General features: G+C 50.5%; 1 protein-coding gene across 2 annotated transcripts in view; it reads left to right on the top strand.

Annotated features, from left to right (window-relative positions):
• IGSF21 (immunoglobin superfamily member 21) overlaps positions 1-15,477 on the top strand; it is a 249,547-nt gene that overhangs the window by 218,327 nt on the left and 15,743 nt on the right. The gene's annotated exons all lie outside the window — the stretch shown is intronic.

Genomic DNA, 15,477 nt, shown 5'->3' with positions numbered 1-15,477 from the left:
ATCACCCTTCCCACCCACCCTGGGTGAGTGACAGTAAATGCCCATGGTCCTCCAAACTGGGAACAGACAGCTGGGTAACCCCCAGTTGAAGAACTACACCTCTGTTCAGTAGGTGGGCTAGAAACAGCATTTACTTCCTTAGAGAATCGATGGGTGTTTAAGGGTATAAGCCTTGTATTCAGCTGTGAATTTGAAACACAGCTCTGCAACTACGAGTAATAAAAGCAGGAAATGCTTATTGAGCATTTACTACACACCAGGCATGGCCCTGCTTTACACCTGTTAACACATTTAATTGTCAGAGCAGACCTCTCAGGTGGGGTCTTCGGTTACTTTCCCCTTTTTACAGGTGTGAAAATGGAGAGGTTAAAAATGTCACCTGAGGGCACAGGTCCAGCAAGGCTAGAAATGGGATTCAAACCCAGGCAGGCTGGCTCCAGAAGCAGTGGTTAGAGGCCTAACCACTACACTACACTGACAGGCTATTTAATCTCCTTGAACCTCAGTTTTCCTATCTGCTAAATGGGGGCTGCAGTAGCATCTCCCCTGCTGAGGCATGAAATGTAAAGGTTTATGTCCCAAGCTCACACTGGGCCCTCATGAAAAGAGTAGTCGTTCTTACTTCTCACCCATTTTGCCCTAACCTTCACCCTGGAAATGTCAGTAGGGCCAGGGAATAGGGTCAGAGCTGCAGGAAGTGACATCAGCCCAGTGGGAGCCTTATGAGCCAGGCAGTGACAACTGTGGCCTCCTACCCTGGGCCCTGGTGGAAGAGATCAGGAAGGGACCGACCCAGCAGCCCTGAGTCCAATCCCATCCCTCCACAGTCTTACTGTGACTTATCCTCTCTCAGCCTCAGTTTCCTCAACTAGAAACTGGGGGTAATGAAGGTTCCTACTTTCTAGGGCTGTTGTGGGAAATAAAGAAGATCGTGCTCAGCCTGGCCTGCTGGCAGGTTCTGAAGGCAGGGAGGGCAGTTAGGATGGGAGAGATGACAAGAGCCAGCCCAGGTTTCAGTCAGGAGAGGCTGAACATGTGAGGCGTTTCCAGACAGAAGCCACAGGGCATGGGGACCAACTGGAAAGACAGGGGCAGATGTGGAGGACATGGCAGGACCTGGCACAGGTTGGAGATGTTCCCCTGGGAAGGTACCAGTGAAACCATGTGACTTCACTCAGCAGACAGCAACCACAGAAAATGGGCCGCTAGAGTGAAGAGGCCAGGGCTGCAGTCCTCAGGACCTCTGCAGACCTCCTCCCCACCAGTCAGAGCTTCTAGATGGGCATCGGGGGCCGGAGGCAGCTGGCTGGGCTTGGCTGCCAGAGGCGGGGCTGGAGCCCAGAGGACTGAGGCCAGAGTGGCCAGAGTCTTCCAGGATGGACATAAAGCCTGTTCGGAGACTGAACACTGCCGTCTTGAGTGCCTGGACCTGGCTGGGGACCTGGAGGAAAGATGCTCGCTCTGCCCATCTGCCTGCCCAAGGGCCCTCAGCCAGCTGAGGTCACTGGCTGAGAGCTCATTCAGAGAGGGGCCAAACAGATGGGTTTGGGGCTCAGAGGAGCTCTTTGCAGCTAACTGGGTCATGTATCAAGGACGGTCACTTCCCAGCTTCAGCCTCAAAGGCCAGAGCCTGCTGACTGCCTCCTGGACAGGCTTCTAGAATCCTCTGTCCCTGCCTCTCTGAACACAGCCCTGCAAAGGAGGAGTGGCCTTGCCTGCAGCCCACTGCGTGCTCAGCGACAGGCCCAGCACAGTCCATTAGCTCACTAGTCCTCCCTCTCGTCTACCCACTCCTCGGCAGGCCCTATGCTGCCTCAGGTACGGGGGCAAACTACAGACGGCTCAGAGAGGGCAGGGAACTTGCCTGATGTCCCACAGCAGTGAGTGGGCTGGGCTTTGAGCTCAGGTCTGCTGAAAGCCAGAGCCCCCGATTTTTCCACTACACAAGGCTGCCAGGAAGACGGAGGGACATGGCTCCTCTCTGAGTGTGGGCAGCCATTTGGGCCTCGGCCAGACACCAAGGCTCCTCTCGATAGGGACAGCATGGAATATTTGGGCTGCACTGTCAGCTGCTCCTCCTAGCTGTCTGGAAAGTCAGCAAGATCAGTGTCCCCATTTTACAGCAGAGAACACTGAGTCTGCTAATAAAGGGAAGCCTAGAATAGGAACCTGAATGTTCTCTGATTACCACTCTCCCTCCATGGGGACCTGAGTCCCTGAGCTGGGGATGGAAACAGGGCCTTTGAAGCACATCCACACAAAGGGCTTGATTTGGAAAGCTGTGTAACCCCTCTGACCAGTGATCATGGCTGGAAGGTGCAGCGCTTAGTCAAGCAGCATATGCACTGTTTTGTGCATCTTTTCCCTGGGGCCACAGAGCTGACGTCACCAGCTCTTCTCTGAGGGAAACAGACAGACCATTTGCTTATTCATTCATCACACTTACAAGTCCTTGTTTCAACTAATATTTATAAGCCCCTATTATGTGCCTGCCATGGGGGAAGGACCGAGAGAGATCCATCTTAATATTAGTGGTGAATTTTCTAGTTACAGGGGGCCAACCACTGCTCTACGCACTTTAAATGTACTAATTGATTTACTCCTCACAACCCTAGGAGGTAGGTACTTAGTCATTTTAATAAATGAGGAAACTGGGGCCCAGAGAGGTTAAGTAATTCACCCAAGGTCACACAGCGAATGAGTGGCAGAGCTTGTTTTCAAACCCAGACCGCCTGGCTAAGGAGCCACTTTACAGCTTCTCATGGAATGGCCTGTCATGCCCTCCTGAGCTGAGCTAGAAATTCATCTGCTCCCTGGAATTGTCCAAGCAGGTGGCTACAGTCCCCCAAGGCTCTCACCAACTCCCTGAACCTTCTGTATCTCACAGACCAGGGCTCGCCTCTCATTCCAGGGTTGCCTCTCTCCACCTACTATCCACCCATCTCAGCTCCAGCCTCCCGACCCTACCAGAGCGGGCCTGCAGGTGCATTGTTAAACTGTGACAAGTGTTAGGTCCATGTGATGCTTTATCCTTTCCACCACTGGGAGCTGGATTTAGTGTCTCTAGCAGAAGGTAAACTTCCCCTCCCTGGGACAGGCCCCTTAATTACAAGGGATATGTGGCCGCCGAAACTGTCGTGCCTCAGACCCAGTGATTTAAGGAACAGGCACAAGGCTAAAGTTACAGGTGTTAACAGAGCTATATCAGGAGCTGGGAGAGCAGGGATGGGGCAGCTGTGGGAGGTGGTGAGCCGGTCCCTGGAAGAGCGTCTGCTGCCTATAGCCACTCCTGGGGAAAGGGAAGTAATCCCACCGCCCCACGTACAGAAGGCGAAACAGACCAGGACCACGCTCCAAGTGTAGTTGCTGTTGGGGTCAGCACTGGTGTCTCTGCTGCCAGCCTGCAGTGAGCCCTGGACTCAGTCTCCCCATCTGTACACAAGGAGGCAGGATTACCTTGCTCACTGCCTAGGAGTGATAATCTTCATAACAGATAATCTTAATAACAAAAGCTAACACTGACAGAGTGCTTGTTATGTGCCAGGAATGGTACTAAGTTCTTTATGAGTGTTCTCTTGTTTAATTCTCAGCTGGTGAGAGAGTGATCATGGTTATTCCCATTTTACAGAAGAGGAAACTGAGGCTCAGAGAGATGAAGCAACTGGCCCAAGATTGCATGGCTAACAAGTGACCAAATGGAAATTCTCAGCCCCTCTCTCTGAATCCAGACCCTGACCTGTATGCTCTGGGGATAATGAGAGGGATATAAGACCCAGTGTCTGCCCTGAAGGAGTCCCTGAATGATGGGGAGACAAAGAAGGGCACAGGTTTCTAGAATTCCAGCAGATGGAAAATAAGAACGATGGGGGAGGACTAGGGTGCAAGGTGAGGGATGTGGGAGCTCCCAGGATGGAGGCTCTCCCCCAGGGGCTGACATCAGGAAGGCTTCATGGAGGAGGTGGCGTAGAGCTGGGCCGAGTAGGCTGGGACAGACAGGACAGGAGGCATTTCAGGCAGAAGGAGCCCTGTAAGCAACGGTGTGGGAACAGGAAAGCATGGCAAGTAGAGAGCACTCCTGTGTGGCGGGACCCCAAGGCACAGGAAGGAGTAGGTAGTAAGAAATGCTAATAATAACAGCAACAATAACGACAACGGCTGACATCTATTCAGTGCTTACTGGGTGCCAGACCAGGGTCTAAAAGTCTAAATACTTTATACAATGCTCACAAGAACCCTATCAAGTAGATACTGAGGAAAACAGGCAGAGAGAGGGTAAGTGACTTGCCAAGGTCACCCAGCTAACAGGTGGCAGAGCCAGGATGTGAACTTGGGCAGGCTGGCTCCTGAGCCCATAGAAGGCCAACTGCTGTGCTCCAGGTGGGAGCAGGGGAGGTGAGGTAAGAGTCTCCTGGGAAAGTTCTTCTCGCATGCCAAGCTGCTGGGGATCCTGCCTGCCCTCTGTCCACCGAGCTTGGTCACAGGCAGAGAGGAAAAGTGAGGCGAGGGCGGGGCCCTGAATCCAGTGACGTCTGTCCAGGGATGCCATGGGAGCCAGGATGGGCCTGGGAAACTCCCCGTGGCAGCCAGGGGACTTGGGAGCAGTTGTGAGGGTACAGAGTGTATTCACTGCGGAACTCTGGGGCCAGGCATGCCTCCCAGCTGATTTTCCCGTGGATCCCAGGCCCATCAGAGGAGAGACCCCAACTCCTGAAGCTCAGGAAGAGCCTGGGCCCTTCTCTGCTGAACAGTCCTGCTGTCTGACAGCTGGTTAGGACGGTTTTCCTCTTCTCTAACACTGAACCCTCCTGCTGCTGCCTCAGGACCTCCCACATAGAGCCATAGACTTTTTGAACTGGAGGAGGATTTTAGGACCCACCTAGGCCAGCCCCCCTCACCAGACCACAGAGGAAACCGATGCCTGGGGAGAGACCCCACTGAAGGCGAGAAGCAGGGCCAGGCTGAGGGCTTAAGCCAGACATGGGTTCAAGTCCTAGCCTTGGTCCTTATTGGCTGAGTAGCCATGGACCAGTGCGTTTGAAAACCTCAGTTTCTGCCTCTGTAAAATGGAGATAATAATTCCTACTTCTCGGTTCTGTAAGGCTCTAATGCATTAAAGCATTTAGCATGGAACCTGCCTCAGAGTGACCAGTGAGCAGAAGTGATGGTCAAGGGCCCTCCCCCGCCTCACCCCACCCACTGTGTGCTTGGGGACCCCATGGACCCCAGACTCAGGGTGCAGAGGGGGATACTCACTGAGTAAATCCAGCCCCCCCAGTCACCCCCTCAAACATCAGCTCAGTCCATGCTCGCTGAGATCTGCTCTGTGCTGCCCTTAGCTGGGGCCCTCGTCAGCAGGATGACCCAATGTCCCTACCTGAGGAAGCTCCCAGGCCAGCGGCCAGAGTGAGTGGTGTCGGCAAAGTCCAACCACTGTTCAGGCCAGTGATGGAGGTTACTGTTCCTAAATATGATGGTCAGTAGGTACAGGGACTTACCAGTACCAGGCATCCTGCAAAGCGTGCCACAAACATGAACCCTACGCAATAGGTCTGTTGTGATGCCCATTTTACAGATGAGAGAACTGAGGCTGGAGCGGACCTGGTGAGGGATGAGGTTAGAGAGGTCAGAGATGAGACAGGTGGCCAAGGCCTCAGCACATGGGCCATGGAAAGACCAGGGGGAGAGATCATGAGGGCTGGATCTCTGAGACTCCCCCACCCCCAAATCAAGCCCTACCACCCTGGCCAGGAGTTGGAGCCCATGAGGAATGAGCTTGGCTCTGCCTCGCCCTGCTCTTGAAAAAGACACAATCCAAGAGATGTGTGATAAAGCCAGTAGAGTTAAATGTTCATCGATGAAACTGGGTGATGGATTCATGAGTGTTCATTGTACATTTATTTGAGCTTTTTGATAGGTTTGAGTATTTTCATAGTAAAATGTCAAGGAGGAAAAACTACACAATCCTTTTCCCACAAAACGCCCCTTCTCCACGGCTCTTCCCCTCCCCGCTACCCCCCACTTGCTTCCCCTGGAAATGGCTTTGTGAGAAGTGAGCAGCAAGAATGATTTACTTGCCCTCTGACTCAGGAAATCAATCCTAAATGGCTGATGGGACAGGAAAGACTATGGCTGCAGAGCCCTATGGGAAGGGAGGGCTCTGAGCTGGGGGGTTGGGGGTTTGGGAAGTTCTGCTGGGAGGTTGGTGGGAGTATGCCCAGCCAAGTACTTCAGTCCTCACAGGCACCCGCAGGCACCAGTGTCACCCTTGTCCTATGCGGGAGACCCAGGAAGCTAGCACCTGCCTAAGGGACACATTGCCTGTGAGCAGAAAGCCTGTGACCTGGGAGCCAGGTGCCCCAGGGGCTGGGTGGGGAAGGCCAGGGGTGAGCTCTATTCTAAGCCCCAGAACACCAGGACCCGATGCTTGAGGGGGATACAGTTCTGCTGGAAGGGACAGAGGTTTTCCAGGGTTGGGGAAGAGGGCGTGAGACCCACCCAGAACCTCCAAGCTCCAGCCCATTGTTCTCAGTGGCTTGGGAGGGGGGCGGCGGGGGGATAATAGAGTAGCCTGAACTTGAAGTTGAACTTGAGCAGGAGGAACTTGAGCTGAGTGTCATTGCCACTGGCCAGATCTCAAATGTGCTTGCCCACTTGCCAGAGCCTCCCCAAGCTTCCGCAGGCTTCTGGAGACTTCTTTCATAAAGCTAAAACGATGGCACCTGGTGAAATCGCCCATGCGTATAATATATACCTCTGGGATACATTGAAAACATCCCCCAAATAGCCAGCCTTGCTGCTATTTAAAATGGGTTCGTGTCACACCCCATAGATTTCATCTCTGCGGAAATGGCACTTATCGTGGGCCTGAACACATTCACTCTATTGCCACATAAACTACAGTGGCGTGGCAGGGCTGGGGCAGTCACACGTGGTAGCCGCAGTACAGGCTGCTGGACAGGCTGCCTCCAGACAGTGAAGCCCAGGTGTGGGGAGGGTCCACCTGGGGCTGGCAGCCTAGGAGGCCAATCAGAAGACCTGGAACGTGGGCAAGCAGCCAATCAGGGCACAAGCAGAAAGTTGCTCCACTGGTAGGGGCAGGTAGTTTGGGGATTTGAGGTCCTTTGATCGAATCAGTGCATACAGCCGGAAAGCCTCCAGGGATCTCCACCTGTGCCCTGTCTGCCCAGGCCGGGAGAAGCCGGATTGAGGTTCTCCAGCCCCCCTGAGCCTTGTCCTCCCAGCTGGTAATAATTTTCACAACTGTTACCAAGCACCCGCTACGGACCTAATCGTTAGCTCACATTACACTGCCTTGCAGTGGGTCTTGTTGTCCCTGCGAGAAGACTGAAGCTTACAAAGGTCAAGGCAGTAATTCCCCTATGGAACTTGCATTAGAACCTCCTGGAAGGCTTGTTAAAAGCTGGGTGGCTGGACCCCCACCCCCAGGTTTCTGATTCAGCAGGGCTGGAATTGGGCTCAAGAATTTACATTTCTAACAAGTTCTGAAGCTGCTGGCCCGGGAAACACACTTTGAGAACTTCCAGGTTAAAGGCATAGGTACAAAATAGCACTAGCATGCAGATTCAGATCCAACATCAAGACCTGGGCCTGGCCTCCTCACTACCCTTTTGTGTGTGTGTGTCTGCGTGTATGCATATGTGTGTGTTTGTGTGTGTCTGTGTGTGTATGTATATGTATGTGTCTGTGTGTTTGTCTGTGTATATATACGTGTGTGTCTGTGTGTATGCGTATGTGTGTTTATGTGTCTCTCTGTGTGTGTGCGCATATACATACGTGTGTGTCTGTGTGTGTTTATGTGTCTGTATGTGTCTGTGTCTGTGTGTGCATATATGTGTGTTTGTGTGTCTGTGTGTGTATGTATATGTGTGTGTCTGTGTGTGTGCCTGTGTATATATACGTGTGTGTGTCTGTGTGTATGTGTATGTGTGTTTATGTGTCTCTGTGTGTGTGTGTGTGTGCGTATACATATGTGTGTGTTTATGTGTGTCTGTGTGTGTTTATGTGTCTGTGTCTGTGTCTGTGTGTGCATATATATGTGTGTGTGTGTCTGTGTGTGTGCACAGGCGCTCGTAGGATTTTATTTCTGCATCAGCAGTAACCCGAGCTGCATCCTGCTCGGCCCAGCCTCACCAATTCACCACTTCCCACGTTGCACCAACCGCCTCGCACTCCCCTGCTCCCCCCAGAGCAGCCAGCCAGGGCCTCCAGTTGGGGTTGTTAATTTTATCTCCCACCACTGGGAAAGCACAACAGCTGTCAGGAGAGGGGCGAGGCAGGTGAACGGGTGAACGGGGCTGCCAGCCAGCTCTCCTCGGAGAGGAAGGCGGGGTGAATGGGCTATGCCCGCAGCCACTGGGTACCCTTGTGACCCCACTCCACTCAGAAAGGACCCCGTCTCCAGGCAGGGAAGGTCTGGGCAGTGGCCACCGACACTGGCAATGACCTGGACCCCAGATTCCCACCCCTCGCCAGTGCATCAGCACGCGGGCTCCCACTCGCTTTCAAGGTTGGGGGTTGTGAGTTGTCTCAGCAGATGCCACATAAAAGGGCCCCATTGCAGCTCATATAAGTACAGACACTGCGTTTATCTCTCCTGTCACTGATGGCAGCTCCATTTGGGGGCTTTTTGTCAGTATTTTTTCCCCTTGGCTGCTGTTACTACTCAGTTCAATATTTAATTTTCCCATAAACCAAAGTGTTGTGCTTTTCCTTCTCTCTTTTTCTTGCTGGAGTCCCCCTTCTGCTGGTGGGCTCTTGCTTCCACAGGCTTCTGCTGGGAGAGATGGGCATGGACATGGCTAAGATTTCAGCCCTTCCAAATTGGTCAGGGATGGGAGGGCACTTAAGTCCCTCCTCCCAGCTCATTCATTTGACAAATGTTTATTGAGCAAATCCTTGTGTGTCAGGCCCTTGGATGTAGCAGTAGACAGAATTCCTGTCCTCATGGTGCTTACATACTAGTGGGGTGTGTTGGGAAAAAAGACAAGTGTGAGAACCAGTATATGAAATAACTATACCGTATGATGAGTTCTATGAAGAAATAACAAGGTGCTGTGACAGAGAATAGAAGAGGTACCTCACTTAGATTAGGAGGTGGCATTTGAGCTGAGACTTGAAAGATAAGCAGGACCCAGCCTTGCTCAAAGCTGAGTGAAGGACTTCAGGCAAAAGAAAGAGCAGATGCAAAGGCCCCAGGGTTGAAACAAGCTTAGGGTGTTTATAGACCAAAAAAATCTCCGTATGTTTGGAGCATGGTGTTGCGGGGAGGGTCGAGACAAGGTTAGAGGTGGTGGCAGGGCCCACAGCATTGCAAGGTCTTTCGGGATTCCTTCCACAGGCTGTGTGCTTGTCTGTACTAGGAGAAGTGAAAGAAGAAAAAAGCAAACAGGAATTGAAATTGAATCCCTGCGTGGCAGGCTTGCACTAGCTCTGAGGTTAAAGAAAGACAAAGCTCCAGCCTTCAGAAAGCACACAGCCTAGTGGAGAAACAGATGTGGGCCCGGGAAAGAATGACAAGCACCTATGGGTATGACAAGAACAGGATGCTCCAGGAATCCAGAGGATGAGCCCTAACCCAGTCTGGCAAAGTGCTGGAAGGCTGCCTGGAAGAGGCAACGCTTAAGGGCAGACCTGAAGGATGAAGCTGAATTAACCAGCAGAAGGACTAATATGTCCGGGGCACAGAGGAGGTGAGCAAGGCGAGGAAGGAACCTGGGGCATTTCAGTGTGGCTGGAGCAGAGAAGGCTTCCTGGAAGAGATGCCGTTTTGAGTAGCATCTTAAAGAAGCAGAGAGAGACTGGTAGAGAGGATGGGAAAGACACAGAGATGTGGGAAAGAAAGAAAGAAAGAAAGAAAGAGAAAGAAAGAAAGAAAGAAAGAAAGAAAGAAAGAAAGAAAGAAAGGAAGGAAGGAAGGAAGGAAGGAAGGAAGGAAGGAAGGAAGGAAAGGAAGGAAGGAAGGAAAGAAGAAAGAAATTAAAATAGGAAGCATGGAGGAATATTTATATTCATGAACACTTTTATATTGAGGGTGGTTTTCTTTCTTTTTTTTAAATATGGTATAATGACTAGGAGCTGATTGAAAGAGAAGGCAGTCAATAGAGCAGGCATGCTGAGAGGAAAGAATGGATTTTTGCAAATAATATAATTTTGAACTTGTCTTTTCCCTCCCCCACTCCTCTCCAAAATCTAATTGATTACCGCCCTTTGATAAATGACACCCAGAGCAGGAGCGTGCTAAGACCAATTTAGCACAAGGTACCCAAGGAAAAGGAGAGACTATCCCTTCCTCCAGACAGTGGCCACCCCTGAGAGGAAGATGAACTTCCCCTCTATGTCCCTCCCAGCCCAGGGAGAAGTGAGAGCAATTGAAGAGGTAATATAAATAATCCCTTTCTACTTCACCATCCTTGTAGAAGGTTTATGTCCGTATTCTCACTTGCTTCTTCTCTCAAAATCTTGGAAGCTGAAAGTTTGGCAGGATATGTTTTATTGAACCCATTTTATAGATAGGAAGACTGATGCCCGTGTGGGTCAGTTGATTTGCCCAAGGTCCCATGGGATGTTGGTAACAGAACCTGGGCTGGAACCTTGGCCTGATTCTATTTGAGCTGGTTCTCTGGGAGAAGTTGTGGGGAGCCTCATGTGGGGAGAGAATTTAACTCTAGTAGATACTGTTAGACCCAGATCTGCTGGGGTTTATATCACAACAGGTTTGTGTTCCTGAATTGCAAAAGCCACAAGAGGATTTACAGAGCTAAGAGCCATCACATTATCTGCAAAGTGAGTTACGATGACTGAAACAAAGTTCTGCTTTCAAGAGAAAAACAGGCAATATTTCAGAGTTAATTTCATAAAACCAATCACCCAACCATTGCCTCACTGTGTCGATGTTAACAGTAGAGTCTAAAATAACTTCGATTCCTGCCCACCCCCCCCCCCACCCAATGGCCTGGAACAGAGGCGTGTTGTGCTGTGTGGCCGTGTCAGATGCGAAGCTGCTTTACCTTCCCGGATGCTGGACAAAATCAGTCGAAGAAACTTCTAGCAGCAATTCTCTCTGCTTAAGGCAAAGTCAAAAATAAACTGGGAAGTCCACTGGCTTGACTTGGGCGCAGTGGATTCAGGGGAGTTCTATGGCAGTGGCCTCTGTTTGACCATGATGGTGAACTTGTAGAACTGAGGGGCTCTTCCTAACGCACACGGCTGGGGTTACACAAGTGCTGTGGTATGTCCACGAGTTGTTTGTAAATTCTGAAGCTCTGCCTTTGTCTAGGGTCTTACTGCTATGACTACTACTATTTCTCCCTTGCCCAGGCCAAATATGCCTGCTCAGTGTCTCTGAGGAGGGTCATTTCAGGTACATGGTACCCACTCTCGCTCCAGGAGAGTGTTGCACTAGCACAGACATCCCTGAAGACACACTCTCAGAGTCCACAGGAATGAGGCACTTATGTTGGGTGCATTGGGTACTGTTTCAGAAGAGTGGGGAGAAATTGGAGATCTAGGGGTCTTTGTTAATGATTCTTTGCCATTATATGCCACCTGGATCATAGCCAGGTGACCTTGCTCTATACTGCTCATTCTGTAGCCCAGCTTTGAATTTGGGATTAGTCTCGTCCAGGACCTTTATACCTGTGACTGCAGCTGGCCATCTGTCTTTGACTGGATACTGCTTCTGGGGCCACGGGATCTATTCCAGGCATAGAGTCATAAGGGGGCTGCTCACTTTGACCTTGGTCAGAGATTGTAGCAGGGATGGGGATGATGAGAATGGAGATGGGGTTGGGCTTGGAGGAGGGATGCGATGGAGACAGACATGAGGATTGAGTTGGGAATGGGGATAGAGATGGAGCAGAGTTAGGGATGGGGAAGGGAATAGAAGTGGGAATAGGAATGGAAAAGGGAATGGGGATGGAGGTGGAGAAGAAAAAAGATGGATGGAGATGGGGATGGAGGTGGGGATGGAGATGGGGATGGAGTTGGAGTTGGAGAAGGAAAAGGATGGAGATGGGGATGGATGTGAGGATGGAGGTGGGGATGGAGATAGGGATGGAGTTGGAGTTGGAGAAGGAAAAGGATGGAGATGGGGATGGATGTGAGGATGGAGGTGGGGATGGAGATAGGGATGGAGTTGGAGAAGGAAAAGGATGGAGATGGGGATGGATGTGGGGACACAGGTGAGAATGGGACTGGAAAAGGAGGAAGAGATGGAAGTAGAGAAGAAGATGGGCATGGGGAAGACTAAGAGTAAGGGAAGGTTCTAGACCACGAGCCTAAGAAGCAGCAGTTTGTGGGGGAAAGAGTGCTGCACGTAGTCAACGGAAGGGAAGGGAGGAGGAAGGGGGAGAGGACGACGTGTGGAGTGAAGCATCCCGAGGCAGCCAGGGACTCCCGAGTGTAGACAGCTCCCTGACCACCCGCACTCAGAGCCCTCCAGCGGGCAACAGGAGGCGAGATGCAGAGTGACATTTTCCTAGGACACAGCAACTGAGGAATACGTTGATGGAGAGTGTGGGAAGCCTGGGCTGTCCACGCTGATATTAGCAGCTCTGCTGTGTCATGGTCCATACAACTGAAATCCGTTATTGTCTTATGAGCTTGATTAACTGTACATATTGCTAACACCTGCTCAGAAATATAACGAGGGACAAGAACACAGCTCCCAATCAGGGTCTGTGTGGGCGGTGTGCATGACTTGGGTGCAGATCTCCAGAACGGGGATGTGTGTGTGTGTGTGCGTTTGTGTGCGTGCATGTGTGTGTGTGTGTGTGTTGGGGGGAGCACTCGTGCTGTACAAAGCACCCTGGTCAGGATTTGGAAGGCATGGGTGCCAGTGTGATGGTGTGACTGTAGGCAAATCTCTCCCTCTCTCTGACCTCAGTTTGCTTACCTATAAAATGGAAGGTCTAGACTGGCCCTCTCCAATAGAAATATATATATATTTAATTGTAAGTTTTCTAAAGACCACATTAAGAAAAGGCTTTAAAAAGTTAAAATGAATTGGAATAATATATTTGTTAAATCCAATGTATCCCATGTATTATTTCAGTAAGTAACCAATATAAAAATATTCATGATATACTTAACACGCTTTTAAAAAATTGTCTTCCAGATTCAATGTGTATTTTACACTTACAGCACATACGAACTTGAAAAAGCCTCATTTCAAGTGCTTAAGAGCCACAGGGGTGGTCGGCTACTGTATTAGACAGTGCAGGTCCAGAGCATTTCTGGTCTCCTCACTAAACCGTGAATGCCCCAAAGGCAAAGACGATGATTTATTTTCCCAGACAGTAGCAAGGAGCCTCAAAGAAAGAATGTTAATAAATTCTGCTGATAAATGCATCTGATATGCACTTTCAGAACACTTTCAGGTACTTCTTTACTGAATCCTCACAGGTATTCTATAATTCCACTTTGCAGATAAGGAAACTGAGGTACAGAGAGGCTAAATAACTTGCCCAAGGTCACATAGCTGGTAAATGGTACAGCTGGTCTTTAAACCCTGGGTAGTGTGATTTAGAGCCCATATTCTTAACCATTGTCCCACACTATCTCTTTTATAATAGTGAGACAAATAATATTAATTAAAATTGCTGAACTGTATTGCAGGCTTACTATGTGCTAGGCATCTTGTAAACATCATCTCAATTATTCCTCAAAGCAATCCTATAAGGAAGGCTCTAGGTGTCTAATTCCTGTTTGCTCAGTAAAAGTAAGAAAGAAGGAATGAGTGATTTTAAAGGTGCCCCCTGACTAGCCCTGAGCCTCTAGTACAAGGGTCCCCAACCCCCAGGCCGTGGACCGGTACTGGTCCTCTGCCTGTTAAGACCTGGGCCACACAGCAGGAGGTGAGCGGTGGGCGAGGGAGCGAAGCTTCGTCTGCCCCCCATCACTCCCCATCACTCGCATTACCGCCTGAACCATCCCCCCACCCCGTCCGAGGAAAAATTGGCTTCCACAAAACCGGTCCCTGCTGCCAAAATGGTTGGGGACCGCTGCCTAGGATTCTTGGAGGGTATACTTATCCCTACCCATAAGCCACCATGAGCAGTGACAGAGAATTATTCTAAGCTCTAATTGGCATGGTCCCTTGATCTTTGGGGCATCCGAGTTAAGCAGAGCCACCCACGGGAAGAGTTCCTCCAAGGATCTGGATTAAAGGTATCCATGAGAGTTGAGATGTGTCAGGTAAATGAGCATCCCCAGCAGCTAAGATATGCACTTAGGGCTAAAGGTGCTAATAGGTACGAGCTTCTTTCTTCTTTCCAAAGATACGTCAGTGTTCCAGCTTAGTGTCGGTGTTTGAGCCCTGGAGCCAGGGCGCTCGGGTTCAAATCCAAACTCTGTGAACCCCAGAAAGTCACTTCACCTCTTAAGTTTCCCCATCTGTAAAATGGGAATAAATAAACCCATGCAGACGCATGGTGAGGATTAAATGAATTAACACACGTTGAGGGCTTGGAACAGCTCCTGGCTCCTAACTGTTGGTCATTGTTGGTTCTTGCCGTGGGATCCAGGCTTTCAGTGAGTTCTAGAAAATTTAGATTGCAGACTGTGACTTGTGGATAATTGAAGTGTTCTGGTGTATTTTTTCCCCTCTCGGAATTCCTTACCCCACTTCCCATCTGTTTCCTACCATCTCACACTTAATTACAGTTCTCCATCTATTGTTCTCCCATTGTTTCCCGTTTGTTCTGCTTCCCTTGCGACAGCACATGGTGGCTGTCTGAGTGGATGAATGGTTCACACCTGGCTGCGTTTCACTAGACCTTAAAATAGAGCTGCCAGGCGTCTGTCGCCCCCGCCAGACTGTGGGCTTCTCGACGCTCTGTATCCATTTCATCACTGGGCGCCTGTGGTGAGCACCTGGCACCATGCCCGCACCTAGTAGGTGGCAGGAAGTGTTTGTCAGATTTAATTAAACTTAACTGGAGTGAAAACCCCTTGCAGGAAGAAAAGGCCCGCCCCTCTTCATTTTCTCTGCGTCCCCCACTGCACTTGACCTAAGGCTACAAGAAGCCAGAACTGACAGCCTTTCCTAAGCAAAGTTGTAAGGTTCCGGCTCCTGTCCTGCTGATGACAAGGCAGTTGGGGAAATAATCTCAAGAATCATAAGACTAGTGAATTCCTAGCACGTGCTAAGCCCTTTCATATCGATTAGCTGGTTCATCCTTCAAATGTGTCTGCCAAGGATTAATCCCACTTAGCAAATCGGGGAACTGAGGCTCACAGTTTTGGTAACTTGCCCAAGGACATGGAGGTGGTGGTGACCTCGCTGGGACTTGGACCCAGGAGGGCCCGATGGCTCCACATTTGACCTCTCAATAACCCACGGTGCCTGGGAACACCGGCTTTGGCAAAGCAGCCAGCGGTGGGCGGTGAGGAGAGCAGAAAGGGGAGCTGGTGGGAAGCGGGGTCAAAATAAGCCAACTTTGGGGGGGAAAAAAAAGA

Source organism: Balaenoptera borealis (assembly GCF_965194805.1).
Source record: "Balaenoptera borealis genome assembly, chromosome: 1".
NCBI classification, from domain to species: domain Eukaryota; kingdom Metazoa; phylum Chordata; class Mammalia; order Artiodactyla; family Balaenopteridae; genus Balaenoptera; species Balaenoptera borealis.
The sequence above is the reverse complement of the archived record's forward strand: the minus strand, read 5'-3'. Positions and strand labels throughout refer to the sequence as shown.